Source organism: Schistocerca nitens, chromosome 4 (genome assembly GCF_023898315.1).
Source record: "Schistocerca nitens isolate TAMUIC-IGC-003100 chromosome 4, iqSchNite1.1, whole genome shotgun sequence".
Taxonomy (NCBI): domain Eukaryota; kingdom Metazoa; phylum Arthropoda; class Insecta; order Orthoptera; family Acrididae; genus Schistocerca; species Schistocerca nitens.
In genome coordinates, this window is record NC_064617.1 from 564,959,341 (window position 1) to 564,985,754 (window position 26,414).

At 39.6% G+C, this 26,414-nt stretch overlaps 1 protein-coding gene across 2 annotated transcripts in view; it reads left to right on the forward strand.

The window, feature by feature from the left end:
- The window catches only part of LOC126251867 (supervillin), a 695,256-nt gene that overhangs the window by 481,600 nt on the left and 187,242 nt on the right, over positions 1-26,414 (forward strand). The window lies entirely within an intron of this gene.

The following is a 26,414-nucleotide window of genomic DNA, read 5'->3' on the forward strand; positions in this document are numbered from 1 at the left end:
ACTGGTGATCGAATTTCAATTGGTGAACCACAAAATGATAGGCAGCAATGGTAACCACTATTCCACACTGTTTGCAGCATAGCTTGCAGTGTTACTGCTCCTCATGGAGAAACATTGGTCCAATAGTTCAGAAATTATCACTGGAGCTGGCTACAGTGTCCTAGATATAGATTCCTTTGTTATGATGAGCATCGAAGGAAGCCCCTCCTGTCGATGCTTTGTGATCATCGAATGAGCCTTCAGCGAGAAGCTCCCTTCATCTGTCCATGCCTTGAGACTGAAGTAGGACTTCACAAGGAGGAAATGGATTATGTCTGTGCACTTTTGTCTCTGTGATGGATGGTTATATTCCTTAACTTCTTCTGCAATGTCCAGCAAGGGACGAAGGATACAATACAGACCATATTAAAATTTTAGCAATTTTTCTGATGGTCTAATTTTGGCACAGGTGTAAAAATCCCTTTGAAGTCTCTGTAGCTCAATCTCGCTGTCCAGTGCTAGCCATTAAAGAATTCTTGGTCATTGTCCTAGATGTCCAGGGACCATATGCAAGCCAACTGCTTGTTATTCGCCCCTGGCAATGAGGTGTTTTACATAGTGATTCTAAGTTTTGACCAGTTGAAATAGGAACAATGTATTCATTGTCATTTCAGCCTCACTATCGAAGCCTAGTAGCTATAAACAGGCCTGACCTTATTGAGACTTCAGTATAGAGACAGAGATTAGTGATTATGTTGTCTTAATAAATCACAGTTCAAAATACTAATTTCAGTTCCTTACAGAAGAATCGAAAAACTGGTAGAAGTCAACCTTGGGGAAGATCAGTTTGGATTCCAGTGAAATGTAGAAACATGAGAGGTAATACTGACCTTACAACTTTTCATAGAAGATACGTTAAGCAAAGGCAAGCCTATGTTTATAGCATTTGTAGGCTTAAAGGCAGATTTTGACAATGTTGACTGGAAAACACACTTTCAAATCCTAAAAGTGTCAGTGGTAAAATACAGGAAGTGAGAAGCTGTTTACAATTTTTAGAGAAACCAGACGGCAGTTATAAGAGTCAAATTGCTTGAAAAGGAAGCAGTGATTGAGAAGGGAGTGAGACAGGGTTGTATCCTATTCCCAATGTTATTCAATCTGTATATTGAGCAAACAGTAAAGGAAACAAAAGAAGAATTTGGAGCAGGAATTAAAGTCCAGGGAAAAGAAATAAAAACTTTGAGGTTGCCGATGACATCGTAATTCTGTCAGAGACAGCAAAGGACTTGGAAGAGCAGTTGATTGGAATGGACAATGTCCTGAAAGGAGGATATAAGATCAACAACAGCGAAACGAGGCTAATGGAATGCAGTTGAATTAAATCAGGTGATGCTGAGGGAATTAGATCAGGAAATGAGACACTTAAAGTTTTGCTATTTGGGCAGCAAAATAACTGATGGTGATCAAAGTAGAGAGGATATAAAATGTGGACTGGCAATGGAAAGAAAAACGTTTCTGAAGAAGAGACATTTGTTAAGACCGAGTATAGATTTAAGTGTCGGGATGTCTTTTTGCAGAGGGAGACCAAGAGGTGAACACAGTAAGCTGATTCAGAAGGATGTGGGTTGCAGTAGTTACTCAGAGATCAAGTGGCTTGCACAGGATAAAGTGGCATGGAGAGCTGCATCAAATCAGTCTTCGTACTGGAGACGACGACGACAACAACAACAACAACAACAACAACAATAATCATGGTTACTAAAGTTAATAAATCCATCAAGATGGTTAGCAAAGTATTTTTTTTCTTTTTTTGGCAAGAGCAGATAGGCAATTGTTAGCATCCCACTTCAACAATGAATGGACGTCATTTAGTTGCAGTATGATGGACAAAGAGGAATTACAGGCAAAGTTTAAACTGATTGTAAGTCATGCTCTGTAGAAGTATCAGGCGAGTAAGTGGAAAAGACCCACTGTTGTTTGACAACAAAATTTGGAAAATGCGGAGAAAGTAGATGCTGTTGCACTCTGTTCAAAAACAACATGCAAATGGTGACAAACAGAAGTTAGTAAAAATTCATGGATCTGTAACAAGATTGATCCTCAAAGCTATAAGTACTTCTACCATCAATCATTCACACAGGATGATTGTACAAACAAACTGTTGTTTGACTGTTGCACGGACTTCTGCATGGAAACACAGTAATTGGCACCCCTGGCATAGAGAAGCAACTGAAAGTGTTCAGAACAATTAAGTTGCCAGATCTGGATGGAATCCCAACTCTGTTTTGCAAACAGTACCCCAAGGCATCGGCCTCTTACTTAGTTTTGATTCATTGTGAATCTCTCACCCAGCACAAAGTCTCAAGCAACTGGATGAAAGTGCAGGTGACTTCTATAAATTAGAAGGATGAAAGAGTGAACAGCAAAATTACAGAGTAATAAAAATGTGTAGCAGATTGGTTGGGACATGACCAGTGGTACCTGTGTCTGTTCTGTCTTAGTCTTCATAAAATCCAGAAGCTCAGTAACCCAGATGTTGGAATATCATGGTATTACTTCAGGACAGCTGGCCATAGATGAGCCAGATGAAGAGCAACCATTTCCACCCTATTGGACCATAGTTCGTTTATCAAATGGAATTCTCCTTTGGTCAGGTCTTCTTTCTTCAAGATGTCTGTGGTTTCCAGCAGTGCTGATCTTCCCTCTGTTCAGCAGCAGTGTCATTTAATACAGCAGTGATGGAGATTTCATCCACACTTCTGTGTTCCAGCAAATGATTACTTAAAAGTCAGTCAGCATCTTTGTGTTTGGGTCTGCTTTCATATACCACTATGACATCATTCTCCTGAAGCCTCGGTGTCCATTTCCTGACACGACAAATTATCCAGGCTAGTCAGCCAGTATAGAGAACAGCAATTTGTCACAGTAGTGAATAGTTTACAAAACAAATATGGCCAAACAGCTGCAAGACACACTATTTTGGTTGTAGAGTTGCTCGTCTTGGACATGGAGGGTACCTTTCCATCATCTTCCTGAATTTCTAGTAAAACTGCACCTATCCCGTAACCACTAGTGCTGGTGTTCAGTTCTGTCTTGGCATTGTTACCATAACACAGATGATGTTACATCTAAATCTACATCATACTCTGTAAGCCACCTAATAGTGTGTGGTGGAAGGTACTTTTGGTAACACTGTCTGATCCCTCCAATCCTGTTCTACTCACGAATAGTGCATGGGAAGAATGATAGTTGGTAAACCTCTGTGTTAGCTCTAATTTCTCGAATTCTCTCCTCATGATAAATACACGAGATGTATGTGGAGGGAGGGGGGGGGGGGGAGGGAAGTAATGTGTTGTCAGACTCCTCCTGAGAAATGCTGTACTGAAATTTCAGTAGTAAATATCTCTGTGTTGCACAACACCTCTTTTGTAATGTCTGCCAGTGGAGTTCGTTTAGCATCTCTGTAACACTCTCTCACCAGCTAAAAGATCCTGTGACAAAATGTGTTGCTCTCCATTGGATCTTCTCTATCAGTCCTATCTGATAGGGATACCAGATAGATGAACAATACTCAAGAATCAGGTGAACAAGTGCCTTATACGTCACTTCTTTCGTGGATGAATTTCATTTCCTTAGGATTCTTCCAATGAATCTGAGTCTAGTGTGTGCTTTTACCACTATCTGTTTTATATTGTCATTCCACTTAAGGTCACTCTGGATAGTTACTTCTAGATATTTTATGGCAAACGCTGTAGGGTAGTGGATTTCTTTTCTTATGTATGCACAATATGTTATATTTATTTACGTTCAGGGTTAACTGCCAGAGCCTGCACCATTCATCAATTCTCTGCAGATCGTTCTGTAAATTCTTACTATCTTCTGGTGTTGCTACTTTGGTATAGGCAACTGCATCATCTGCAAATAGCCTTAAAGAGCATCAGATGCTTTCTACTAGATCATTTATATATATTGTAAACAGCAATGGTCCTATCACATTTCCCTGTGGTACTCCGGATACATGTTGAGTTCTATCTGCAAGAAAGTCTTGAATCCAATCGCAGGTCTGCTCTGATATTCCGTAAGCTTGTATTTTTTTCATTAAACGAGAATGTGGGACGCTGCCAAATGCCTTACTGAAATCAAGGAACATGGCATGAACCTGTGCACCATTGCCCACTGCGCTGTGGATCTCGTGGAGGAACAGAGCAAGCTTAGTTTTGCAGGTTCTCCGTTTGCAGAATCTGTGTTGATTTTTATAGAGGAGATGTTCATTTTCCAAAAAGTCATAATTCTTGAGCATAAAATATGTTCCATAATTCTACAACAGATCGACGTCAGCAATATAGGTCTGTAGTTGTGGGGAATGACTTGCGATTTTTTCCAGTCGTTAAGTACCTTTTGTTGCTCAAGTGATCTGTGATAAATTACTGCTAGAAGGGGGGCAAGTTCTTTCACATAATCTTTATAGAATCTTGTAGGTATTTCATCTGGTCCTGAAGCCTTTCAGCTACTAAGCGATTGTAGCTGCTTTTCAGTTCTGCGATCGGTTATCTCTGTATCTTCCATTTTGATGTTCGTATGAGTGAAAGGAGGCACAGTGTTACAATCTTCCATGGTGAAACAACTTCGGAAGACCGAATTCAGTATTTTGGCCTTCTCTCTGTTACCTCCCCTTTTGGTGCCGGTGTGGTCGCTGAGAGAATGAATACATGATTTTGACCCACTTACTGATTTTACATATGACCAAAATCTCGTAGTGTTTTTACTCTGGTCGATTGACAGTGTCTTACTTCAAAAATCATTGAACGCTTCTCTCATTGCTCTCCTTACACTCTTTTTCACTTTGTTCAGCTTTTTTTTGTCAGATAGGTTTTTACTTCTCTTGAATCTGAGCTGAAGTGCTCTTTGCTTATGTAGCGTAGCTCTTTTCTAACACAGGTATTAAATCATGATGGATCTTTCCCATCCCTTAAAGCCTTACTCGGAACATGCTTGTCAGGGCATATTCAACGATGCCTTTGAATTTTTTTCCATTTGTTCTCCATGTCTTCGTCCATGCTGACTGCTGAGATATTCTGAAATTTGTATCCTGTCACCCTTGCTGAGCAAATATATCTTCCTACCTTTCTTAACTTTCCTTGTAGGACCTGTCATCGTAGATGCTGTCACAGCCTTATGATCACTGATACCTACCTATGCGTTAACTGATTCAATAAGTTCAGGCTGTTTGCTGCCAGGAGGTCTAAGATGTTACCCTCATGAGTTGGTTCTCTGTCTGTCTGCTCAAGGTAATTTTTGGACATGACATCCAGAACAATGCTACACGATTCCCTATCTCTAGCACCAGTTTTGATGTTATAACACCCAATCTCTACGTGGCAATTTGAAGTCACCCCCTACTATTACACTGGCATGATCAGGAAAATTACTTATGATATTTTCAAATTTCTGTCTGAAGTGCTCTACAACTACCGGTCCTCTCCCAGGTGGTCTATAAAAGTATCCGATCACCATTTTTTACTGTTCATTGATACTTAATTTCACACAGATTAATTCACATTTGGAATCTGTGATAACCTCACTAGATTTTATCATATTTTTTACTGCAATAAGCATGCCACCACCATTGGTGACCAACCTATCCTTATGATAAACATTCCAATTTGAACTTAGGATTTCGTTGTCATTGATGTCTGGTTTCAACTAGCTTTCTGTTCCCAATATTATCTGTGCATCATAACCTTCAGTAAGTGATACTAATTCTGGGATCTTTCCTTGGATGATCCTGCAATTTATTAAAATCATATCAATCTTTTCTATCTCTGATCTGCGGGGACCAAAATTCTCTGATGTCACTGTGGCAGATTTAACAGGCAAATCATCTTTGGTCTCAAGGGAGGGGTTCTCTAATCTAAAAGTCCTATGTGCACACCACATGTATTCCACTATCCAAGTAGCCACTTCTTGCATGTAGTGCACGCCTGACCTATTAAGTACAACCCTACAATTCTGCACCTGATAGCGAAGGTCGAGAAATTTGCTACCAATACTGTCACAGGGTCTCTGAGCCTCTGGTTTAGACCTTCCACCAGAGGACCATGATCAATCCTGACATAGACAAACTAGCCTGCACCCCGCGTACATTGCTAGTTGCCTTCACCAATTCAGCCAGCCACCGAAAGGAGCCGAGGATGGCCTCAAAACCCATGTGGCAGGCATCATTTGTGCTGACATCTGCCACTACATGCAGCCAGTTGCACCCAGTGCACTCGATAGCCGTTGGCAGGGCCTCCTCCACATCACGGATGAGACCTCCTGGCAAACATACCGAATGCACACTGTAATTCTTTCCCGCCTTGCCTCCTATCTCCCTGAGGGGGCTCCATCACCTGCTTAACATTGGAGCTCTCAATGACCAGCATACCCTCCCTTTGTACTTGTCCATACTGGGCAGGAAAATTGACCACTGGTCCAACAGGAGAGGCATCCCGTGCTGGCTCAGAGCTATCATCAACATTGGGTAGCACCTCATACCTGTTGCTAAGACATAGGGAGCCAGCCGCATGGCCTGCTCCATCTTTCACATTCTGCCCCATGACATGTGAACCCGCCACTGTCTGCCACCTGCTCTGGAGTGAGGAAAGATCAGTCAGATGTTGCATATCAGAAGCCACTGCGACGTCCGGGTCACCAGGGGATTCCAGTGGCACCAAAGGTGTTGCAAGTCTTGTCACTGGCACCCCATCACCACAACTTTGAGCATTAGTTAGAAGCTTGTCGACAGTAGCCAACGCAGCTTCCAGCTGTTTACATAGAGCAGCCAACTCTCCTCGTATCTGCTCACAACAAGCACAGTCCCTAGCCTTATCATACTGTGTATAAAATAAATATAAGATCTCAAATGGCACTACAGAGTTTGAAAATTTACCAAAGGAGAATAAAGTAACACTAAAAGTTGCTGTGCAGATTTCTCACTGTACTCTGAGCCCACAAGTTATTAAACAGAAATAAATTTCTCTATTGAAGTTGATGTATTTACAGATACCTGTTATTAGAAATCCTGTTTGCCAAAAAGTTAGTGCATGAGATAAATATTCAGACTAGAATGCACTGATCTAAACTGTGAGCACTCTACTATCAGAAAATTAAAACTTAGTGGCATGATGGAGTTTCTGGTGCCGGGAAAATTTTCACTAGGAAGCCGCCCTACACAAGGATATTCATAAGACTTACACAAAAACGAAAGCTACTATTAATTTTCTCACCACTAGTCTACACAGTAAAATACACACGTACAGTTCACTTCTTTGCAGAAGCATGTGAACAAAAAACAAAGACTAAATTAATTTACAGTTTATCAGACAAGTGGTGTTGGTGCTGCTGCTGCGCATACTCTCAGCTCGGCAGCTGCCTTCTTAAGGACGATGAAAGGTCATTCTTGCACCTCCTTCTAGTGTCTGCCTGCATTAATTCTTGCATGAGATGAGCCTTGGTATAGAAGTCCTTTATGAATTGCCAATAGGATGAGCACATTCTAAGAAAACATGCCACACCAAATATGCGTCAGTGTGTTGTAAAATGCGAGATTGCTATTTTTTTCTTTGGATCATGGCACACTTCATTACCATTAACTAGATGCCCCAAAACAATTTTTGGGTGACTAAGAAGCATTTTTTGGATTCAAGTCAAAGCCTGTGATCTAAACATACTTCAACACGGTTTTCAGGTGGCTTAGGTGTTCTTCATAGCCTTTGAAAAAATGACACTGCGATCCAGAAAGCAAAGATACATAATCAATTTAAGGTTTCAGAGCAGATCATCCATCATATGCTCAGAGGTTGCTGGAGTGTGCATAGTCAAAATTGCAGAACTTCGAACTTATAGAGTTCTGAATGCAGTCTTTTGCCTATCAGCCTCATCAATGTTGATTTGCCAGTAGCCTGTCTGGAAGTTCATAGTTTGGAAAGACTGTGCTCTTTTCAAGCAATCAATGATGCCATCAATGTGTGGCAGTCAGCAGACATCTTTTTTTGGGATTTTGTTCAGTTGTCAATAGTCAGTGAAGTCAGTGAAGAAAGAATGTGCCGTCCTTTCTTCACAAGGTCTACAGGAGATGACAAGGGACTTCAGAAGGTTCAATGATGTCAGCTTGCAGAACCTTCCACACCTCCTTTTGAATTGTACTTTGTTCAACTGATGGCATCCAGTATGAGCACTGGCTAATTGGCAGATGACCCAAGTATTGATGCCATGTTTTACCATGGGCCGTGACTTGGTATTTGAAAGCATCTGAAAATTGTTTTAGAATGACAGCCACTTATTGATGATGATCCTCGGTCAGGCCAGATTCTATTGGCAATTCAACAGCAGCATCCTTTACAACATTCTGTGTACTTCTCTGTGCTTCTTTGTCAGTGGCATCCTGGTCTGGTTCGGCTGTACCTTTAGGGGTGAGATTTAGCTGTTCCAAACAGTTAGTGATCAGAAGTTCTTATCAACCACCTGCAGTGATTATGATTGTCATTAGTATGTAGGTTTCTTTTGTAGGCCTGAGTAGCTTTTTGCCATTGGTGGAAGTTTCACTATTTAACTGAATATCTGAATTGCCAGCTGGAACTCATCTTGTGGATGGTGTCAGGATAATAATATTTTAATGTCAAATAACTGCCCAAACAATCTTCGTTACATGTGCTTGTTGGAATAGCTTTGTCAGTATGGAGCTCTGATCTTCCACAGTCTATGATTGCTTGTGATACCTGGAATAAACCCCAATCAACAGTAATACTACGACAACATTATGTTAAAATTAAAAATTTGAAGAGCTGTGTTTTGACATTGATAGTTATTCATGCAATACATGTTCCTGTCTGCTGGGCATTTTCCTTGTTTCCAGTCTTCAGCACAACTGGTTTTGTATACCAAAAACATAGTCTTCTTTAGCTGGTGCTGATAAACATTCGACATAATAGAAAAAGAACCTCAGTGTCGTTTAGTGCCCATAAAGGTTGGCCATCAATGAGATTTTTTGACATCTTGGTAACTGTTGCCCGTGGAGGATTTTCATCTGTGGCAGTATTGCCTCTATAGATTGTCACCTCACTTACTGTGGAAGATAGGTGAGTGGCTGAAACCTTTGCATCGTGATGAGAAACTGTTACAGTGCAATGAAGTGACCTTGTTCAGGGTACAGGTATGGACTTTGCCTCTCAGATCGATTATAATCATCTGCAATTGATTGGCATATATAGGACTGTAATAGTCATCAAACACTCATCTTCTTTCTTTGTAGTAACATATAATTTTATCCAAGGCATCCACAGCGCAATGGAAACATACTGCTTGTTGTGCACCATCCTCCAAATATCTGTTTTTCTATAGAGCACCATACTTGACAGAGAAGTTGGTTGTACCTGTGTTAGTCTTCGACCATCATACGCAACCAACCATCGGCATCCGAGTTCCCTGACTCTGTTCTTCAAGGCATGTTGAACTGGTGGTGAAGACTTGGACAAAAGGTCGATATTCCGCTTCATCAATGTTCCCTATTACCTCCTGATGTGTGCAGTAGACATTCATGGTTGCTATCTCTTGTATACTCTGACTTTTCTGGCTGTCACAAACTGCTGTATGTCTTCTCTTATTACCTGGTGTATTAGAGGTGTGAGGTCATGGTGGTTTTCTGCCACTGCTGTAGGGACCATATTTGGAAGTCAGTTGTACCTTTTTTGTCTGGAATTTTTTCGCTTACATTTCCTAGATGAGCTGACACCATTTGATGAATTCCTCTGTTGTTGTAACCTCCTTTACCAGAAGAGTGTAGTACATGTCTTACACAATTCCTTTCATCAAATGTAAGATTTTGTTGGCTTCTGTCATACGCAGATTCACAATGTGGCATACAGCTGAAACATTCTGTAAGACTGTGTCATTTATCCATGGCACTAGGCCCTGTTCTTCAGTTGTTCTTCCCAAGCAGACTATCTGCTGATTGTCACCATTGTTTTCTTCAGTTTGGGCTCATCTTTGTTGTTCTTGAGCCACTTCTACTGGGCTGTGCAATCTAAATAAAACTACATATTTGCCAAACACTTTATGTCATCCTACCTTGCATTTGGTGACCCTGTTATCCTACCTTGCATTATGTCATCCTACCTTGCATTATGTCATCCTACCTTGCATTTGGTGCATTTGGTGACCCTGTTGTATCCTTTCAGCTATTTTGTTGGCTCCTGACCATTGTCTCCAGAATGCCTAATGTGCAGCTGACTTTCTGCTCATTTAGAATCCATTGGTCTCTCGCATATGCAGAGCTTGGGTTTGAGGTACGAGGGCTATCCACAAAGTACATTACGCTTTGGAATTAAAAATAAATAAAGTATTGGAAATTTTTTTATTATATACAGATGAAAGCCACACTTAAATACTACTTTTCTACATAGTTGCCATTTAAATTAAGGCACTTATGATAGCGATGGACGAGCTTGGAAATTCCTTTGTCGTAAAATTCGGCCGCCTGCGCCTTCAACCACATGGTTACCTCTTCTTGAAGCTGTGCGTCGTCATCAAAATGCTGCATAGCCAACCACTTCTTCATAGCTGGGAATAAGTGGAAGTCACTCGGTGCCAGGTTGGGACTGTACGGCGGATGAGGAAACAACTCCCACTTAAAAGATTCGAGAACTTCACGAGTGGCATTTGTCGTGTGGGCCCGGGTGTTGTCGTGAATCAGCAAGATCTTTGAGCCCAACTTTCCCCTGCACTTGTTTTGTATTGCTCTTCTGAGGTTGTGCAGAGTTTGGCAATACCTTTGAGAGTTTATTGTAGTGCCTCTTTCCAGGAAATCCACAAAAATCACACCTTTTCTGTCCCAAAAGAGGTAATCACGTGGTTGAAGGCGCAGGCGGCCGAATTTTACGACGAAGCAATTTCCAAGCTCGTCCATCGCTACGATAAGTGCCTTAATTTAAATGGCAACTATGTAGAAAAGTAGTATTTAAGTGTGGCTTTCATCTGTATATAATAAAAAAAAATTCCAATACTTTATTTATTTTTAATTCCAAAACGTAATGTACTTTGTGGATAGCCCTCATATTTCTTGTATTCCAGTTCCTGTCCATGTACTAGTACCCAGCGTCTCTACCAAACAATATTACATTGTAATGACAATAAAGTCCAAATCTGAAAGCCAGGTCATCACTGAAGTAAAACACTTAGTACTGAAAGCACATAAACATTGTGGGACTCAGGTTTGATCCCAGTCACTGCTTAAATTCTGAGTAAAAACAGTCAGTAATAGTATATGAAGACTACTGGTATAAAGAGTCTGTATTATTCTGCCAACAGCCTTGTCAAAGAGGACAAAGTACCAGAAAGAGTTTCGGAGCAGTCTCTTTCTCTTTGGGTTGTAAACTACCCCTAAAAGATGGAAGAATCAGTAATAATCAGTAGCATGAGGCTGCAGAAAGCAATGAGAACTACTGCATTAAAGACACACAATGTGTATCCACAGGATACATGGCCTGTAATTGGAAAAGTGTCATGATGATTTCTCCATTGGCAAAAGGTTCCAGATTAACCCCCTTTAAGGATCCCTGGGAGGGGTCTGCCAAGGGAGAGGTAACCATGGGAAAAAAAGGTTGAATAGCCAACAGTAGGAGAGCATTTTATGAGTCAGAGGCCGTAAGAAGTTTGAACATGGTAGGAAAGTTAGAAAACCTGAAGAGGAACTGCAAAGGCCCTGCCTAGGTATAGAGGTGATCAGTGAAGTAAAGTAGAAAGAAGAAAAAAATTTCTAGTCTAATGAATGCGGGGTAATATCTACATCAGCAGAAAATGACAGAATGGGAGTAGGACTAGTTATGAATAGGAAGGTGGGTCAGAGTGTCATTTCATATGAACAGTCAGTAATAAGGTTGTTCTTATCAGAACTGACAGCAAATGAAAGCAAACAATGACGGTTAAGGAATACATGCTGATATCACAAGGAGGAGATGAAGAAATAGAGGTAATATAAGAGGATATTGAATGGGTATTCTGTAAGTAAGGAAGATGACAATCTAAAATTCGTAGAGGTTTGGAACGTGATGATAGGGGAAGGAAGTGAAGAATGAGTTATGGGAGAAGAGGACTTAGTGGGAATAAGAGAGGAGGAAGAACAATTGAATAAATTCCAGTTGGTAATAGCAAACATGCTGTTAAAAAATCACAAGAGGAGAAGGTATGCTTGGTTGATTCCAGCTGGATTACATCATACTCAAACAAATATTCTGAAATCAGATTGTAAGTCAGTTCAGGTCACAATTAAGTAAGGGTGAACAGGAAATCAAAGTTCAAGAGAATTGCCCAGAAGAATCCATATGGAAAGAAGTGGGATACTGATTTGGGAGGAATAATGGGATGCATTTCAAGTTCTCTTGGGGCTGTAGATATTGCTATAATGGATACCAAAGTAAGCAGTTCAGTTGAAGAGGAATGGACATCTCTGAAAAGAAGTTACACAGACAAAATAGTTACAAGGAATGGAACTGTGCAAAAACCTTGTGTAACAGAATGAATACTTCAATAGATTTATGAAAGAAAAACGTTAAAAAATGTTCAAGGAAAGACAGGAATATAGCAATGTCACTTAGGAATCAAACAAACATGAAGTGCTGAGAAGCGAAGGTTAAATGGCTGCAGAAGGTATGTGAAGAAATAAAAAAAGATTTGGCCATCGGAAAGACTGATTCAGTATATAGAAAAGTCAAAAGAGCCTTCAGTGAGATTAAAAGAAAGGCGGTAATATTAAGAGTACAATGGGAATTCCACTATTAAACACAAAGGAGAGAGCAGGTAGATAGAAAAAGTACATTGGAGGTTTCTACAATGAGGGTATATTATCCGATGACATGATATATGGACAAACAGGAGTCTATATGGAAGACATAGAAGGTACAGTGTTAGAGTCAGATTTTAACAAATTTATGGGAGACATGAGATCAAATAAGGCAGAAGGGATTGATAATATTCCTCAGGAACTTTTAGAATCATTGAGGAAAATGGCACCCCATGACTATTCAGGTTTCTGTTTAAAATGTATGAGACTGGACACGTGGCATCGGACTTTCAGAAAAATGTCACCCTCACAGTCCCAACGATAGCACGGGCAGGTAAGTGCAAGAACTACTGCACCATCAGCTTCACAGCTAATGTATTCAAGTTCCTGATGGATAGAAAGATGAAACAGGAAATTGAGGATTTGTTAAATGACAATCAGTTTAGCTTTCGGAAAGGTAAAGGTTGCCCTTGACAGTGGAAGCAAGGCTTAAGAAAAATTAAGACACAATGATAGCATTTTTCAATCAAGGAAAAAACCTTTAACAATTTAAAGCGGCGCAAGATTTTTCAAATTCTCATAAAGGTGGGTGTAAACTGTAGTGAAATACAGGTGATATACAATCTGTACAATAACCAAGAGGGAACAATAAGAATGGAAGATGAAGAACAAAGTGCTTGGATTAAAAAGAATGAGAGACAGGAATGCAGTTTTTCACCCCTACTCCTCAATCTACGTGATAGGAGTGGCAGCAGAAATGAACAAAAGTTCCAAGAGTGGAATCAAAATTCAGTGTGAAAAGATATTGATAAGTTTTGCTGATGACATTGCCAACTTGAATGAAATTGAGAGAAAATTTCAGGACCTTTTGAACGGAATGAGTAGTCTAATGAACCCACAGTGTGGACTGAGAGTAAACCAAAGAAAGACGAAAGTAATGAGGAGCAGCAAAAATGAGATTTGCAACAATCATCAAAATAGGTGACTACAAAGTAGACGAAGTGAAGGAATTCTGCTATATGGGAAACAAAATAACACATTATGGTTGAAGGAAGGATGACATAAAAAGCAGACTAGCACATGCTAATAGTTCAATTCCTGGCCAAGAGAAGTTACCTAGTACTGAATATGAACCTTAATTCGAGGAAGAATTTTCTGAGAATGTAAGTTTGAAGCACAGCGTTGTGTGATGTGAATCGTGGACTGTGGGAACTCTGGAAAATAAGAGAAGCAAACCGTGGTGCTGTAGCAAGATGTTGAAAATTAGGTGAACTGAAAATGAGGATGTTCTCCGCAGAATCGCTACAGAAAGAATCATATGAAAAATACTGACAAGCAGAACAAACAGACCGACATAAAATGTGAGGTGTAAGACAACAGAGAATAACTTTCATGACACTAAAGGGAGTGTAGAGGGTTAAACTATAGGGGAATACAAAGATTGGAATATATCCAATACATAACTGATAAGATTAGGATACAAGTGCTATTCTTCACCTTAGAGGTTGGCTCAGAACAGGAATGGCAGGCTGCATCAAAGTATTCAGAAGACCAATTACTAAAAAATTCAAATCTAGTAGGCCACTCTACCAAGGATAGTGTTGTTCTAGAATGTACTGCAACAAGCAAGTTCCAGGGATGTGAGCATCTCCACCTGAATGAACACTTAATGGAAGTGGATGACTGAAGCACACTTGGTCATTGTATATGAAATGCAGAGTATACCCAGCTACATCTACACCCTTGGTTTTTGTGCATGAAGTTTGAATAAAATACTCTGTAATACAAAGAAACAAATCATTCTGGCATAAGGTTTAGAGAATCAAAGACAGGATGCACTACAAGAATTGGAAGCTGAATTAAACAATCTTGCATGGGACATTAATGGACTTCATATATATTCAGACAAATGGTGATAAGATATAGTTACATTTAATGCGCTCTGTCTGTTACATCAGGATTCAGAAGTAGATTTAACTGCTTGGTAAGAAAATTCAAAATCAGAATATGTATATCAAAGGAATCTAAAATAGAATAAAAATAATGGCTTCAGAAATAAATGGAATGACAATATTACAAGTTTATGCCCCAATATCATCATATCATATTAAAAATGAAATAAACATTTTATGAAGAATGCTGTTCAACAGAAAGAATCACATGACAGAATCAAAATCTGTCATTTTAGTGCAAGAGCAGAAACAAAGTTACAAAACCATTACTATTTAGAAAATTTGGTATTTAGCATCAAAGGTGTTCTGAGGTGCCTGAGAAGAAGAAAATCCCAAATATTTTAAAAACATAATTTATTTACACAACCAAATAGAATAGACATGGGAAAAAAGACCAATAAGAAGTAATGAAGGAAAAGAACCAATCAAACAATTAAGTTATTGTGTAATATGTGCCATTTTCAAACTTCTGGATCTTTAATGACCAACATGTGTTAACAGAATGATTGAATTTAGACAATCTGCGGAGTTAAGTTCACCAACTGCAAAGTAGCAAAAGTGTAAAAGGCCCTACAGAATGAAGACATTACACATTTAAAGATGAGAACTACTTTTTTGCATAATGTAAGTTGTGTCTTAAGTTCCAGGAAACATCAAAGGATACAGAATTTTACAGTGATTATAATAGTGTATGAAGAAGAGAATAGAAACAAAGATGATGTAACTTACCAAACAAAAGCATTGGTATGTTGATAGAGACAGACACACACACACACACACACACACACACACACACACACACACACACACACACACAAAATTCAAGCTTTCGCAACCCACGGTTGCTTCATCAGGAAAAAGGGAAAAAGAGGGAAAGACGGAAGGATGTGTGTTTTAAGGGAGAGGGTAAGGAGTCATTCCAACCCCGGGAGCGGAAAGACTTACCTTAGGGGGAAAAAGGGACAGGTATACACACTCTCTCTCTCTCTCTCTCTCTCTCTCTCTCTCTCTCGCACGCACGCACGCACGCACGCACGCACGCGCACACACACACACAAGACACATATGTCTGCTTGTGTCTGTATATGTGCGGATGGATATATGTGTGTGTGCGCGCGAGTGTATACCTGTCCCTTTTTCCCCCTAAGGTAAGTCTTTCCGATCCCGGGATTGGAATGACTCCTTACCCTCTCCCTTAAAACCCACATCCTTCCGTCTTTTCCTCTCCTTCCCTCTTTCCTGATGAAGCAACCGTGGGTTGGGAAAGCTTGAATTTTGCGTGTGTGTTTGTGTCTGTGTGTTTCAACATACCAACACTTTCGTTTGGTAAGTTACATCATCTTTGTTTTTAGATATATTTTTCCCACGTGGAATGTTTTGCTCTATTATAGTTTACCCAATAAAACAGAAATGCTAATGATAAAGCATAAGAATGAAAATGTTTCTGAGATATTGTCAGTTTTCTGGTAGAAAAGCAAATTTCCAAACTCAAAGAAAAAAAGATATAAGAGACAACCATTGCAAAAACAAAGGGGAAGAAAAGAAATTTAGGCCTTAGCATCATGCCAATACCAATGCCATTAGAGATGAAACACAAGCTCAAACTGGGTATGCATAGGGCAGAAAACTGATGGAGGACTATGAAAAGGAGTCATTCCAGCTACATCTACATTTATAATCTGGAAGTCCCTTTATAACACATATGCTGCTATCATTTAATCCTTTCGTGTTCCATTTTTGGATGATGTGCACCAAGAAAAACGCTTAGGAAGTCATTCGGTGATTCCGTACATTTCTCTGATTTTTACCACCATGGTTTTTTCATGAATAAGTGTGAGAGGAAGTATGTTTCTCAAATCAGTGTGTGACTCAAAAATTTTAATATTAACGTCGACAAGAAGCAAAATTCATTTGTTAGCATAGTTGGAGGAACTTCTCCATGATGCCCTTGTTCTGATTAAGCCCTTGATGGAATTTGCAGTTTTTCAAATTTTGTTCATTTCTTGTTTTAATGCTCCCAGCAGAGGGCCACAAAAAGATAAGTAATTCTCGAGCAGAAAATCTCAGAAAATCTCAGAAAATTTACTGGGAACTTAAACTGGAATGGCCAGATGGGGGATACGAATTGTGCTCACTTAAACACAAGTTCTTAAGTCTTAACTACTGCATCACTTCTGTTGGTGAGATGATGATAACTGGCAGCAGATGCACTGGACTTTAGGTTGCAGAGCTATTTATGCAAGGTTTTTAAGGCATGAAATTTACACACAGTGTTAGTAGATTTCAAATTCATGTTATCCAGATACAGAAACACATTGATTCCATTCCTGGCTACTGCTCACCTTTCTAGGCTTCTTATCCTTCTGTAATATATTCTTTCTCTCATAATGAAACATCATCAGCTTGACCTCATATTGTAAGGAGAAAAAAGCACACATGCAAGATGCCTACCCGAGCAAGCGATTCCGTGCGAAGATTGGGCCATAATTCTGATAATATTTTTTTATGACCTCCTGAATTTATAGCTTTTAAACATTGATGTACTTGAGTTGTCACTTGATCCGCCCTGCACCAGTTGTCTAATGCCTGAGTGTGAAGTATATTGTAGAGTAGAGTGCCAACAAGAGCACTCCTATTTGTGGGATGTTGAAGGTGAGGGAAGAAGAGGAGAGGGAGAAGGCACATCTGGCCAACATGTTTTGAAATCATCTTTGTGAACACATGTAGATTTTATGTGAAAAAGGGGTAAATACGAGGGCAGTTCAATAAGTAATGCAACACATTTTTTTTCTCGGCCAATTTTGGTAGAAAAAACCGGAAATTTCTTGTGGAATATTTTCAAACATTCCCGCTTCGTCTCGTATAGTTTCATTGACTTCCGACAGGTGGCAGCGCTGTATGGAGCTGTTAAAATGGCGTCTGTAACAGATGTGCGTTGCAAACAACGGGCAGTGATCGAGTTTCTTTTGGCGGAAAACCAGGGCATCTCAGATATTCATAGGCGCTTGCAGAATGTCTACGGTGATCTGGCAGTGGACAAAAGCACGGTGAGTCGTTGGGCAAAGCGTGTGTCATCATCGCCGCAAGGTCAAGCAAGACTGTCTGATCTCCCGCGTGCGGGCCGGCCGTGCACAGCTGTGACTCCTGCAATGGCAGAGCGTGCGAACACACTCGTTCGAGATGATCGACGGATCACCATCAAACAACTCAGTGCTCAACTTGACATCTCTGTTGGTAGTGCTGTCACAATTGTTCACCAGTTGGGATATTCAAAGGTTTGTTCCCGCTGGGTCCCTCGTTGTCTAACCGAACACCATAAAGAGCAAAGGAGAACCATCTGTGCGGAATAGCTTGCTCGTCATGTGGCTGAGGGTGACAATTTCTTGTCAAAGATTGTTACAGGCGATGAAACATGGGTTCATCACTTCGAACCTGAAACAAAACGGCAATCAATGGAGTGACGCCACACCCACTCCCCTACCAAGAAAAAGTTTAAAGCCATACCCTCAGCTGGTAAAGTCATGGTTACAGTCTTCTGGGACGCTGAAGGGGTTATTCTGTTCGATGTCCTTCCCCACGGTCAAACGATCAACTCTGAAGTGTATTGTGCTACTCTTCAGAAATTGAAGAAACGACTTCAGCGTGTTCGTAGGCACAAAAATCTGAACGAACTTCTCCTTCTTCATGACAACGCAAGACCTCACACAAGTCTTCACACCCGAGAGGAGCTCACAAAATTTCAGTGGACTGTTCTTCCTCATGCACCCTACAGCCCCGATCTCGCACCGTCGGATTTCCATATGTTTGGCCCAATGAAGGACGCATTCCGTGGGAGGCACTACGCGGATGATGAAGAAGTTATTGATGCAGTACGACGTTGGCTCCGACATCGACCAGTGGAATGGTACCGTGCAGGCATACAGGCCCTCAAATCAAGGTGGCGTAAGGCTGTAGCATTGAATGGAGATTACGTTGAAAAGTAGTGTTGTGTAGGTAAAAGATTGGGGAATAACCTGGTGTATTTCAATGCTGAATAAAACAACCCCTGTTTCAGAAAAAAAATGTGTTGCATTACTTATTGAACTGCCCTCGTAGTATGAGGCTGTATATAATATCAACCTCGGACATATACATGTTCAATAATATTTTAACATTATTCCTGTATTGATATTCTGCAGCTGTATAAGCACCTCAAAATCAAAACTAATAAAGCTAAATATCCTAAGTTTACAATTTAATTGTGTCTAGGGATACCTCCTCTCCCACAAATGTATGCTTTTATAGTGTCAGCTTTACATTCCAGGGAAAGTAATGCATTTCAGTGGTTTTCATTACTGAATAGCACTACACTGTTTCTCCAATGACAATCACAATGTAAAACTGTACAGTATTTTGCACTTGGGCAGTAAGTGACTGGATTGAGATAAAGGGAATGGCAAACAACCAGTGCATGCATATATTTTTAAGCTTTATATTCAGGAGGCCATAACTGTGTGTTACAAGAGTTATGGCCCAAATTTTCAGTCTGAAACATAGCTGGGCTAATATATTGCAGAGTATAGCATCACCAGCAATAACAGAATGTCTGTTCAAACAGTTGAAGGAGAAGTTACAGATATAATCAGATCACTGAAAAACAAAGACACAGGGGGGGGGGGGGGGGGGGGGGGGCAAAGATAGAATATCTGCAAAAGTAATCACACTGCTCACAGTATCTAGCGAAGCCTTAGACGTTCCTGGTAAAATTGGTGACGGAGAAGGAACTGTTCCCAACATGTCTGCAAAACAGTAAAGCAGTGCCAGTTCATAACAGTGGTGAAAAAGGGAATTCTGCAAACTGCAGTTACACTTGCATCATTAAAAAATTGCGGAAACAGTTATTGAAAACAGAGTTACGAAATTCATAGAAAAACAAAACATCCTGCATGAAATACAGCATGGATTTAGAAAAGAGAAGTCTACAAAAACAGCAGCAACAAGTTTCATGACACATGTAATCAGAGCTTTGGAAAAACAGAAGAAAGTCTGTAGCATAGTTCTTGATATTTCTTCTAAGAGTATGTATGCCATACTACTATGTTAGATAAACTGCATAGATGTAGCATCAGGAGGAATGCAACCAGTCTAATAAAATCATTTTTAGAAAACAGAGAACAAGTTCAGAATTAAGATAAAAGATAAACATTGTGGCAGAAACCTTTTCCTCTGATTGTGATGTGGTAATGTATGGAGAAGCACAAGGCTCAATAATTGGTCCACTGAAGTCTGCATTGTACGTGAAAGACTTGGCAGCATCAGAAAATGAAAATGTAATCATGTATGCAGATGTTATATCCCTCACTGTAGTAGTGCAATAGAATTATCACAGAGATAAAAAGTGCGGATGAGTATATAAGTGAAAACAACATATTCACAGATGAAATGAAAACAGCCAACATGGGAATACTTGCAATACGTACACGGGAATACTTGCAATAACAACAAAAACTGAAGAGAAGCTAATTATAAGACTTCTTAGGGGCACATTGTTAACAGAAATTCACAGTAGGGGGGTTGAAAATAGATTTATGATTTGGGAAACATTTGCTCAAAAATAAGCAGCAGTGTAATTGTAATGAAGAAAACATCCCAAACAGTGGTTGCAGATACATTGTTAAAGATGTACTGTGGACTAATTCATCCACATTTGCTGTTCTCAATAACAGACAAATGTGTGTATGAGCAGACCGCTAAAGCTGCTGCAACAACAACAACAAAGAATCAGTTGGATTTGAAGTCCATCACCAAGAGTGCCATGTAAATTCAAATAATATAATATTTTGACAGTATTCTCTCTGTGCTTATTTGAAACTATCATGTATCTCTAAATTGTATATCAAGGCTGAATAGAGAACCACACAATTACAGAACAAGAGTCAAAGACGACTCATACCGACATACCCAACTACAGCTGGCTGATAGAGACCCTTCTAGAGTAGGTTGTTGCTGTACAACAGACTACCACATAGTTTAAGAAATGTGGAAGCACTAATAGTTTTGTCAGGCATACTCTTGAGCAAGGTTATGCAGGAGAACCTCTGCAGAAGATGGAATTCCACATCTACGTCAAGAGTTTGAAAACCACTGTGAAGTGGAATGATAGAAAATATTTCCCATTGTACCACATGCTAAAGAGACTGTTTTAATATGTCAGCAAATTCCACTGTACACAATTCATTTACTAAAGCTTCACAAGCTCAATGGTGATATTGGCATTAGCCTTTTAGACTCTTCAGTAAATTGTTTACTTTGTTCCACAATAATTGTTTGTGAAAATCTCCAATCTCCAATCTAAATCTACGTCTATACTTTGCAAACTACTTATGGTTAATGATGGAAGATATTTATGGATGTTTCTCGTACCATCCATATTACATTAATGAAATTGTGAGTATTTAGGAAGCACAGACTGTTGGTGAATTAGTGCATGAGCTCTAATTTATGTTTTTTTGTTTTCCCTGCAAGGCACATGCTAGAGCCATTAGTATATTGCCCGAATCTGTTTGGAATGGGAGCTGTCGGCGTTTGAACAGTAAACCGCTTTGCGATGTGGAGCGGCTGGCTTGAAGTGTCTGCCACTGGAGTTTATTGAGCATCTCCATTATGCTTTCACGTTTACCAAGTGAACCCATTACGAAATGCAACAATTGTCACAGGATTAATTACATTTCATTAAGATTCTTCCAATGAATCCTAGAGCTAGCAGCTGTTTTTACCACTAGTTTTACGTGGCCATTCCACTTTGTCCTCACGGTTACTCCCAGGTTTTTACTCTTTAGAGTGATTTATCAGAAACAGTGTAAGCTAGCATTAATGGATCTCTTCGTATATTTATGCACAGTGCGTTACATAAATTTATGATCTAGATAAACCACCGGCCGCTGCGCCAATCTTGGACAATTTGCAGATGTTCATGCATTTCGCTACAGTCTTCTAGCATTGCAAAGTTCCTACAGATTATAGCATCATTGTAAACAGTAACGTCACTACAATACTCCGTTGGGGTATTCCCCAAATTTTTTATCTTACGTCTGTTGACTTCGTCCTGTTAAGCGCAACTTACTGATTTCAGTCTGCAAGAAAGCCCTAAACGTGATAAAAATTCTGCCCTGATACTAGGTAAGTTTTTATTTTGTCCACAAACGACAGTGCAGGACTGGATTTCCGAAAGTCAAAGTAACACAGCATCAGCATGGACGTCATTGTCTGCGCCGCTTTGAATTTCGTGGGCGAGGAAAGAGAATTGAGTTTCTGAAGACCTCTTTTCGTGAAATCCACATTATTGTAGAATATTTAAAACTTATTATCCAAAATGGCACGATAGAGCCGAGTAAGTTCTTTTGCATAATCTATACAGAATTTTATAGTTATCTCACCGATCCAAATGCCTTTCCACTTCTGAGCCCTTTTAGCTGACGTCCTATTCCGCGATCTATTATCCAAGAACACGCCAATCCTCGACGACTGAAAGGAAAAAGCATATTACGCTCTTCCGCGGTGAAACAATTGCGGAAGTCAGAATTCAGTATTCTGACCTTATCTCTGTCATCTACCGTTTCGGTCTATCGATTCTTTCAATTCGCTTAATGACTTTTCGCATGACCAAATTACGTCTGAAGTGCATACTGCTCCAGCGGCTCGTCTTGAGCCACGAAAGCATCCAATAAAAACATTTCTACAAGTGGCAGACAGCCGACGTGCTCAACGCACTAACAGAAAATCTTAACTGGGCCAGCTGACGTTGAAAGATTAGAAAATCAGAGGAGTTGTTTGTTGAAAGATTTATTGGAGTTTTCTGGGAAGACATGTTGAGACAAGATCCCATTGCATTCATTGTCGAGATTCCCTCCCCCTCTTCATGTTCAGTTGTTTGAGATGCCACTATTCTGTAGACCCAGAAGATAATCCGCAGAGCTGTTTGCAGGAAGAAATCTGAACAAAACAGACAAACGACCCTTTCATGAAACAAATATTATTTGCTGTAAGGTTACTAGCTACGCCACAATTTTCTAATTTCGTATTGTAAAATTACTAATTGCCTAATAGGTTAACTTGAGCACCTTCATAATTTTGTCGATGACTAAACTGTATGAAATTCATCTGACCTGCAGTTAATAGCAACACATTTACCTTGTGCGCCTCCCACCCCCCCCCCCCCCCCACCCCTACCCCACCTCTCTCTCTCTCTCTCTCTGCTTTTCATGATTAGATTAGATTAGATTAATACTTGTTCCATAGATCATGAATACGACACTTCGTAATGATGTGGAACGTGTCGGTTAATAAAAGATGTCTGTACAAGATATTACATTACACAAAATATTGCATGACACTAATGTTTAAGTTGTTTTTTTTTTTCCCCTTAATTTATATCTAAAAATTCAGCCAATGAGTAGATGGAGTTGTCATCTAGAAATTCTTTTAACTTATTTTTAAATGATAGTTGGCTATCTGTCAGGCTTTTGATGCTATTTGGTAGGTGACCAAAGACTTTTGTGGCAGCATAATTTACCCCTTTCTGTGCCAAAGTCAGATTTAACCCTGCATAGTGAAGATCATCCGTTCTCCTGGTGTTATAGCTATGCACACTGCTATTACTTTTGAACTGGGCTGGATTATTAACAACAAATTTCATAAGTGAATACATATACTGTGAGGTTACTGTGAGGATCCCTAGATCCTTAAATAGATGTCTGCAGGATGACCGTGGATGGGCTCCAGCAATTATTCTGATTACACGTTTTCGAGCAATGAATACTTTTCTACTCAACGATGAATTACCCCAGAATATGATGCCATACGAAAGCAGTGAATGAAAGTAGGCATAGTAAGCTAATTTACTGAGATTCTTATCACCAAAATTTGCAATAACCCTAATAGCATACGTAGCTGAACTCAGACGTTTCAGCAAACCATCAATGTGTTGCTTCCAGTTTAACCTCTCATCAGTGGACACACCTAAAAATTTTGAAAATTCTACCTTAGCTACAGACTTCTGTTGAAAGTCTATATTTATTACTGGAGTTGTGCCATTTACTGTACAGAACTGTATATACTGTGTTTTATCAAAATTTAAAGAGAGTCCGTTTGCTGAGAACCACTGAATAATTTTGTGAAAAACATCATTAACAATTACATCACTTAGTTCTTGGTTTATGGATGTTATTACTATACTTGTATCATCAGCAAAAAGAAACAACTTTGCATCTTCATCAATGTGGAATGGTAAATCATTAATGTATATCAAGAACAGTAAAGGACCTAAGACCAAACCCTGTGGGACCCCATACTTGATAGCCCCCCAGTTTGAGGAATCAGCTGTTGTTTCAACATTACATGAACCACTTATTTCAACTTTCTGCATTCTTCCAGTTAAGTATGAATTAAACCATTTGTGCACTGCCCCCCTCAAACCATAATGATTTAGCTTATCTAAAAGAATTCCATGATTTACACAATCAAAGGCCTTTGAGAGATCACAAAAAATGCCAATGGGTGATGTCCGGTTATTCAGAGCATATAATATTTGATCAGTGAAAGCGTATATAGCATTTTCTGTTGAAAAGCCTTTCTGAAAACCGAACTGACATTTTGTTAGTACTTTATTTTTACAAATATGGGAGGCTACTCTTGAATACATTACTTTTTCAAAAATTTTTGATAGAGCTGTCAGAAGAGAGATTGGGTGGTAGTTGTTCACATCCGACGTATCCCACTTTTTATACAATGGTTTTACAATGGCATATTTCAGTCTATCGGGGAAAACACCCTGCTCCAAAGAGCTATTACATACGTGGCTGAGAATCCTACTTATCTGTGGGGAACAAGCTTTAAGTACCTTGCTGGAAATGCCATCAATTCCGTAAGAGCTTTTACTTTTCAGTGAGTTTATTATTTTACTGATTTCAGAGGGAGAGGTTGGTGGAACTACAGTTGTTTCAAGCTGCACAGGTATGGCCTCTTCTATTAGTAGCCTTGCCTCTTCTAGTGAAGATCTAGATCCTATTTTCTCCACAACATTTAAAAAAATGATTATTGAAAATATTTTCAATTTCTGATTGTTTGTTAGTACACTTGTCATTCAATTTTATGGCACTAAAGTCTTCCTGTGCTCTGGGTTGCCCTGTTTCCCTTTCAATAATATTCCAAATTGCTTTAATTTTATTATCAGAGTTACTGATCTCAGACATGATACACATGCTTCTGGACTTTTTAATAACTTTTCTTAGTACCGCACAATAGTTTTTATAATATTGAACAATTTCAGGGTCAGTACTCCCTCTTGCTGTTAGATACAGTTCTCTTTTACGGTTGCAAGATATTCTTATTCCTTTAGTTAGCCATTGTTTTTTATATGTTTTCTTGGAATTATGTTTAACTATTTTCTTGGGAAAACAGTTTTCAAATACCCTTAAAAATGTATCGTGAAATAAGTTATATTTCAAGTTTGCATCATGTAATGCTTCAGTTGGTAAATGTCTTCCAGGATACGAAATAAACATCTATCGCTTTTATTACATGGTAAGATAAAAACAAGCTATAGTTCCATGTCATGAGACATGCCTTACCATTTCCTCTTTCTTTTTCAGTAAAGCTACGTGCCTTGTTAGACATTTTTCACTGCTTGCTTTAGCACGCCAATTATGGTACATTGACAGTGGTCTTATTTCTGTATTCGTTCACTTTCCAATGCATTTGGCCCAACTTTGTGTTTTAATTCCACCAGTCAACGTTTCCTTGGAACAAGAGGACATTGCATTTCGTTTGTCATAGCAGATATAAAGAGGACGACGATCATGTTCACAGGCCTCAGACTTACGATGCAATGATTTGCAAGTCATTGTTCGAGCATGTCAAGAACTCCATTTTCGAACGGAACAAGTTTTTGACCGCGCCTGGGTCGTTGCTTGGAGGATGCTTGGAAGCATTTGGTTGCGGTTTCCTACAGGAAGCGGAGTCTAGCCTCCTCTCAGAATTCTAACATTAAACTCAACGCAAGGAACAAGCAGCTGGCGGCGGCAGCTTCTGCAGATGTGCGTAGTCTCATTAGTCGGCTAGAAGAATTCTGCCATGTACACCTGTACTCTGTTATTGTTGCAAAATTGCGTGGCAGAGTGCACTTCTTATTGCAGAGGATAAGTAGTTTTTATTCGATCCATTCTGTAGCCAGAAATGTGGCTACTTGCATGCTCAGCCGCTCGTAGTTTTCACTCCAACTTTCCTACATGAGCGATATATGTTCATCATCGTCCACCTACTGCAGGCTTAAATATAACCAGTACTACATCCTGGAACTTCCTCGCAAATTAAAACTGTGCGCTGGACCGAGACTCGAATTGGAGTCCTTTATCTTTGTCTTTAGCTTTACCTATACCTTTACTCTAGTACTACGTCATTTTTGGTTTTGGAGGAAGGAAAGGGGTGGGTGGGAGACATGATTCGTGGTGGAGACCTGTATCAGGATAGTTTGTTCAATAAGGAGGCGGCCGAGTAACTGTCCTGTCCTTGTCAAACTAGACCTGCACATACGTCAATGTTCGTATGTACGAATTTGGTTTTTTTCTGAAACTGTGGTACTGTCATATCCTTGTGAAAGTGTTCCAAGGATGAATACTTTTTCTTCTTCTTCT